This window comes from Colias eurytheme, chromosome 9 (assembly GCF_061535395.1).
Source record: "Colias eurytheme isolate Ceu_HAF_F1 chromosome 9, ilColEury1 Martin Lab GWU primary, whole genome shotgun sequence".
Lineage (NCBI taxonomy): Eukaryota > Metazoa > Arthropoda > Insecta > Lepidoptera > Pieridae > Colias > Colias eurytheme.
This window is the reverse complement of record NC_142988.1, coordinates 5,511,919-5,520,325: the sequence shown is the minus strand read 5'-3', so window position 1 is coordinate 5,520,325 and position 8,407 is coordinate 5,511,919.

The following is an 8,407-nucleotide window of genomic DNA, read 5'->3' as shown; positions in this document are numbered from 1 at the left end:
TATTATTAATTTATATAAGTGAAGATTTCCAACACATAGATCTTTGAAATTTTGTATTTATATTTGTTGATCCTCAAACTTACAGGAAAAATAAGTGCCATACTGTTACAAATCGTTTGACTTTCGCTATTTTCCGACGAGTTCGACTAACGCCCACGCGACTAAGCCGCCGGTACCAGCGTTCACGCCATCGTTTTTCTTTTTGTCATTGCGTACTAAGACCCCTGTAGAACCGCCATCCTGTTACAAATGACTCGAAATTTTGTGTCAGTATCTCCCGGTCTATCATCTTTAACGGCCTAAGAGAAATAAATTGATATAGCATTTTAAATTTAGAACAAAGTAGGTAGGCAACATAGAAAAGATCTAATAAACTACAGTATAGTTAGTATACCAACGGAACGAACAAGTAGCAGGAAGAAAAGCGGTCACTTTAATTTAAAAATTTGTTACACAAATCTAATCACGTTATTTGGGTTACGAACTATTTGATGCCAATATGATATGCAATCTGTGTAGAATATTGAGCGGTCGTTGACCCGCAAACAAATCGGTTGAATGACACGTCAGTATTCGCTACATTAATTTATTTTTAAAAACTTATTGTGGTAGGACAGGCACGTAAATGCGTTATTTACCTCCATTATCTCTTCCTTATCGGAATATAAAAATGGACGACAGTTGTACATTTAAATACTGAGATATGTAAAGAAGGAATGAATATGATGCTTATAGCTGTTGTCAAAGTTTTACTTGGAAATTTAATATCAATTTACTATTTTAGCAATTGACTACAAATATATATTGCTACCCTTTCGAAAGAGAGTTGCATTCATTAATATTGCAAAGTAAACTTATCGCAAAGATAAATTTTGAATCGGGAAATTTACCAGTCCACTAGCACGCAACCTACCGACCACACCCACCAACAAATTCAACAAACTTATAGGTATACGTCGCTACGGTTATCGGTTGCCATATACATTTCGAATTTCACTTTCGTTAAGGTGGTGTAAGACCAGAGACCAGTAAACGGTCCTGGTGTCGTCGACCCCGCGTCCTCGCGGCCGCGTGCCGATTAGATAATTTCCGCGCTGCGTTGTCAAAATACTCATGACCCAATGGTACAGTGAATGCGGTGGGTCAATGAACTGACTACAGTCGTATATACACATACAGCGTATATTCCAATTGCGATATAAAAATTGTTATCGACAAAAAAACGTAGTGGAAGGATTACGATCCGAGCCTGATGATAAACGGAATCTTACAAGGACATGTTATTTCAGCGCGCAGCGATTATAACGCGTATCGTTTCGATAATGTTCATGCATTTTCAGATTACTCGGGGTCATTTACCTTTTCAAGGAAAAGTCACTTTATGTAAATCCTATATGTACTTACTGCGACTTTAAATTACATTCCAATATTTATATACTTGTTTGCACTTTAAGTGGGCTTATTAAGAGTTAATAATTGTAGATAAATAAATATAATTACATATTTGAGTGCTTGTGTTAATAGTTAATACTTACGGTGAAGTACCTTGTATAAATATGTATTTACTCAGCTATTTAAAATTAATTTAAATGAATGAGATCAGTTCTTCTCATAATTATAATTATATTCACAAATAATTTAACAAAACCTGAGCGTGATATCACATGGAGTGGGCAGGGCAGGTGTAGGTAGGTATTCTTCTTGGCATGTGTTTCACCTATATATTGATGTTTATTTACTTCCGGTACATAGGTATGCCTAGTTTTTACTTCCGTTTAGTACCTACTTTTAGGTAGTTAGATAGATATTGTACAATAGATCTATAATCTGTACACATTTAAATTTGTGTTCAATTTATTACGTAAGTATCTATTAAAAGAACGATAATATAATTATTTTCCAGAGCAAACTTGAAAAAAAAAAGTTGTAAGTACAATTTCAATTTGTGGAGTTTGCTGTGAAATAAAATATCACCTATTTAATATTATCTGTATGAAATACACGTAATAATAAATAATAAAATATCGGTTAGGTTTTCTAACAATCAATTCCTGTCTTTATCAATACTTGCGTGCGTATTATGCGTAGGTACCTACTAATCCAGGAAACTATGTATTTTCAAAACCTACGATAATTGTGAACTGGGAAAACTTTATTGGGAGTTGCTTTCAATCACCCCTTTCACAATTACCCTCATTGACCCTACTTAACATTCCTTACGTGCAATGACTTCAGTATGACTTCAGCATTAAGTATTAGATCATAGAACAGGGTTCAACAACACCATACCGCGATTTGAATGCACTTTATCTGCATAAATATCACTTCATTATCGACACTCAATGGTTTAGTTACCTTTAGAATTTTAATAATTTATAGACAAATACTTGTGTACTTAAGTGCGTCATCAATACAAATTTTCCTACATTAACCTAAATATTTTATAATCAATAACACTTCGTGCCGATAAGAAAATATCGCTGGTGATGACAGTAATCTTAAGAAGCTAGTTAATTATGTTCCAAGGAATGATAATTATAGATAATACAAATAGAATAATAATCGTAATCCAGTGTGCAGTAGTTTGCAAGTTGCAAGTCATTCAATTGTAAATCTATTCGAACCTATGGATACAATTTTTGTAAAAATATATCTATTAGGTTCGCATTTGTTACAATACATTTCAGATTAGTATGCGGATTTGCCATTTCACCTACATTGCAACCGTGCCTTATTAAGGCGTGGCGATACGAAACGCATATGAGAATTTGAATATGCATATTCTAATAGGCGGTGAATGCACGCGGCGACCGGCGCGAGGCCGGCCGCTCACCTTCCTTATGTAACCGAGGTACGAACCAACCACGAAGTACACCGCCCACATTTGAAGAAATGATATATGAGCCAAAGAGGGAGGTACCTGTATATAAAATTTTAGATCTACTGTAAAGCACCGCGACAGAATAATTCAGTGGTCAGCCTATAAATGTAGTGTATGTGTGTTTTAAGAACACGTTAGAGAAGAGCACCATTTTCTCTGAATTAATAGTAGGTATCTTCAGTTGAATGCAAATAGTTTAATAATTGTAAAAGATGGTATATCATCTTTATTTCCAACATTGAACTACCCCGAGATATCTCACCCTCGTTCAACTTTCAGGTGTAGGCACAACCACAGAATATAATATAATAGTACCTAGTACGCACAACTCGCAAGGCGAGCATGTATAAAACCGGCTGCATATCTAAAAATGTTTATTTTATATTAATTATCAACGACACATTTAGGTAAATCGTTATTGAAAAAAAACTGTGTACACTTTTGTTTTTACATTTTTTATCAATTTTGTACGTTAAGATAATAATATGTAGTTACGCATCTTGTAAATTCAAGTAGGTAGCGATATGAAATCTCATCATGGGTAAACAAATGTATTGACTTATGTTTAAGAGACAAAATAAATATTATGCCGAGCGTGTTTACGACCCATTGAGGAAAATCACACGCTCGTGTCAAAGAAAATTATATTGGCACTTGCGGCGGGCCACAGATCAATTACGTCGTACTAAGACAATGCAGTTGTTTGCAGATAATAACCAGAATATAAGGAATGAGTAATAAATATACTGATATATAAACCTATAAGTATTTAGGTGGATATGTTATTTTTTCCTGCAGATTTTATTTCAGATACATCGATTAAACGATCAGAAATAAAAGATGAAATAAAAACACAAAACATTTTGTATACAATTTTTTTATTTCATAACAATATGGCACTAAATAAGCTTATAAAAGTATAAAATTAAATTCAATTATTGCTTCTTGATCGAATTCAATTACAATTCGCAACACTTGATAAATTGAAATAGCTGTGAAAATTTTAATATCGCTTTGACAACTCTGATCTTAAACTCACTGATCTTTAACAACTCTGTTAACAATATATAAGCTATCGATTCGTTGTTCTTCTATACTTAAACAATTAAAATATCCTATCCTATCCTACTAATATTATATAAATGCGAAAATTTGTGAGGATGTGTGTGTTTGTTATTCTTTCACGCAAATACTACCTACTGCACCGATTACAATGAAGCACACATATAGAGGGTAACTTGGATTAACACATAGGGTAAGTTTTATCCCGGAAATCCCACGGGAACGGAAACTATGCGGGTTTTTCTTTGAAAACGCGGGCGAAACCGCGGGCGGAAAGCTAGTTATATTATAAATGGTGTTTCATTTTGTTAAATTAGCGCATAGTTAAACCACGTTTAACTAGACGCAGAGAATATTAAACAAAACTCATTTGTTCGACGTCAAGCGGATATTTGAAATACATTTAAGGCGATGATTGAAAGGTGCCATTTAAGATACCAAGATCTTAAAAGGCAACGTTTCTGAATGGATGATTAAACTGAATAGCTACACGCACCATATGCATAGCAAGTTCAATTTTATAAGTACATAATATAAGTATGAAACTATAAAAAGTATAGGAGCATTATATTCTATCATTAATCTTATTGTTATTGCTAAATTATTGCTTTAAGGGGATTACTATGGTCAAAACCGAAAAACAACTTATACATATTGAATTTTGTTGAGGAAACTGTTGGTACGATTGTGTTAAAAAAAATATATGTGATACTCAAGGATATAATTAACAAAGTGTATTGTTTACTTTTCATTTTAGAACGGCCTAAACATAAAAAAATACATACAAATCAACCCCTTTTTGAACATAAAACGCATTTTGTTAGGAAAACGGCTACATATTTATACATGAAATTTATACCAAAAAATATGTTATGATATTTGTAATAACTTGTATTCTTTATTTTTTCAATTTTCATTATTATCGTTAAATTATCAAGAAAAAACTCGAATTTATAATAAAACCCACATAAAACCTCACCTCTATTGCATATTTTCGACGAAATTTGACGGTGTCAGTTCGACTCGGACGGGGGACTGTACGTGCGGTTTTTTTTGCAAAATAACGCTAAAATTCACCGAATTGAATGTTTTGTTAAATTAAACCAGATTGTAATAGGTGTTTACATGAGCAGTTCATGAAATGAAAGTTAAAATTAGGTATGTAAAGATATAAAAATCTGTTTGTAAATTAGTTTTGTTTTTGAAAGGCGTCATTGAATAATATCCAGTGTAGATAATTTTTGACAGTAAATATTATCAGAAAACACATACCTATAATAAAACAGTAACCAGACTTTCCCTGTGCCTTGAATATTTTTTTTTAAAAGATTAATTGCTGCTCTATCGTATATTTTAAGCGTCCAAAACAATCCATATACTATAGGCCGGGAGATACTGACACAAAATTTTGGGTCATTTGTAACAGGATGGCGGTTCTACGGGGGTCTTAGTACGCAATGACAAAAAGAAAAATGATGGTCAGAATAGTGGTACCGGCAGACAAGTCGCGTGGGCGTAAGTCGAACTCGTCGGATAAATTACGGAAGTCAAACGATTTGTAACACAAAAATTTTAGGATTTACCGATAGCCCATAAAAAAGAAGTAGGCGGAAGTGTCATGCCATATTTTTCCGGTGTGATTTACAGCCCACAATACCGACGTGAATGCGTTGATTAAAAAAAAATTCAATCATTTGTACCAGGCTAATTTTTGCACAGGTAATCATCGTCAAGTAGCCATGTACGAAAATCACCATGCCATACTTTTCAGACAGTTCCAAATGGTCGCCATACCGCCGAAAATCAGCAATTTTTTTTTCGCTAAACGATTTATACCAGTATTGCATTTGGATTTTTGGAAAGTATTTGATAAAATGTGTCCATTATTATATTTGCCATACTTCTAGTAGGGGGCAAAGTGCTTGAAAAACTTATTTATTCGACACTTTTCAAAAATACGATTGTACAAAACGTAAAATACTTGTTATAGTATGGGATCATTAAATTCTGTTTGTATACAATTCTACCTACAAAAAGTTATCCCGGATTGCAAACATTTTTTTTCAAACAAACAAACAAACATCGAAACACATTTTTTTCTCGTCATCATTTCAAAGACGTAAGGGATTTAAAAAATTAACCTCTAACTAACTACAAAATACATAGCAAGTCGAAAAAAAGGTGATTCTTGTCCGTTCCCCTATTTTTTTCGTTGTGTGTAGGTTGCATGCATATATTCCTACTAGGTATGAAGAGATATACAGAGAACGCTAAATACATTTGCCTGGTCACCATTACCATTAGATACACCATGACATGGTAGAGGCCGTTCTATAGAATTACGTCAAATAATGTACTCCATCTTTTATATCTCTGTAGATGAGATGTTCTCCACCCTAGTAATCATCAGGTCTCCAGAATATAGTAGAGTCCGTGTTGAATAAAATTAATTTCTAAATCGGTGCTTTCTTAACTGTTCCCCACTCTAGAACTTATAATTACTTGCTTAGTCATCTTAAGGTCTCCAGAATGGGTCACGTAGCAAAGACTTTGCTTAATACGGTTAATGTTGAAAGATGAGTCTTCCTACATTACATTTACAACATACATAGTACACAATATTTACTATTCATAAAATGTAATATGTTAATGCCTCTCAGAGAAAGTATAAATTAGGTAGAAACTACTAACACATTACGATCAATACGATACATTTTACAATTCCATAATCTTTGGTCACTTTTACTTCAACAACGATGTATATTATAGAGGGCGGTTAAAAAAACAAATTCAAATGTAGTGACAGAATCATTAAGGTCGTTGAACCGCGTAATTGCCTTAAGTCAGTGAAACGTTTTTCTTCTTGTAAAGGACTTTCGAGAATACATCATTTGCAGAACGCGAATACATGAAACACAATTTCATTCATACAGAAATTATTCGTAAATTACCTGCTCATCAGGAATAGCAATTTATCCAATGGATAATTTCCAAAACTAAATCTACAGGCGTGTCACATTTATACGCGTTAACCACATACATGTAAATACATAATATGCGAGAATGCCTCACACACATAGAGACGTCTTTATTTAAATGAATAACTAACACTATAATCAAACACAATAATCAACAGAGAATCGCCAAAATCTAAAAACTGGTGCCAAAAATAAAACATAAAACCACAGACATGTATCAAGATAGACTAAGCGAGTGTATGTACTTCCCGTGTCCAAACTAAGTTTATGAAACTTACTTGACGCTGGCCTACACTCAGTCCGCGCTTGCAGTTCGCCAAGGAAAGACGTGAAGCTGAATAAAGTAAAATGCCGAATTGCGCCGTTATAAACTGTAGAAACTCCATAGCTGTGAGTGGCCGAGTTAGCAGAGATGTTTCCTTCCACCGGTAAGTAATTTTCTAATCAGAATATGCACTATTTATTTTAAAATCAAATAAAGAATATCTGTGGAAAACGATCGTGACAAACACGGATACCAAATCATACGAAATAATTCGGAATACATTGCGGCTTTTACTTGGCACGGTAAAGATCGCGTCGTATGATAACAAGCAATGAATAGCGTCTTCTCATTTTTCTGTTCTCATTTTTCTGTCCAATTTTGTGGTTAGTGATGTTCATTTGATGCAACAGTTCTCGATTCTAATCGATTTTATAATCGAACAGAAAAATGATAATTTGAAGGAGCAATTTTTCAGAAAAAAGGCATAGATTTTTTTTGTCATTTAATACGACTTGACCTAGAACAATATTTAATACAAAGGTACTAAAAATAAATATTATGACATGGACGCCATTAGTTAAAGTGTCATCTTGGGAGTTTTTTAAGAAAACTCCTTATTGCTTAGACTATGTTTGTTTTTTCAGTTTTCCAAGTAACCCGAACATAAAAGAAAAATGGATCGATGCAACGGGACATAAAGATTGATTGATTGACAGTTTCATTACTTTCTTTCGATGGCCTCTCTAGTACGTAGTACATGGTAACTCAATGGGCATATGTAAGAAAAAGCTAAAACACATTAGTTTACTTGTTAGAATATTAAAAGGTTTATAACTTTATTTTATCATTACTCTGTCTATGGTAATTACTAATTATCATTTTTCTGTCTTGAATAATTTTCGACGATTAACGATTTAGTAATCGATTACGATTCATTTATTTAACTACCTCTTAGACATAGATCTAGTTTGATCTGATTTCTTTCGATTTACTTCGATGGGATAGGACGATACTAGAATCGCCGCGCGAGTGGCGTCCTAATCGATTTAGCGTAAAATGAAATTACCATCACTAAAAAGCGCTCGTGACGTCATAACGCGTCAAGGTCAGTGCAAAAAATATGACACGCTTGGTTTTCATACAGATCGCGGTACTTGCATTGTCTACTTAATATACATGTCTGTGCATAAAACCTTTGAATCCTAATCATAAACACAAATA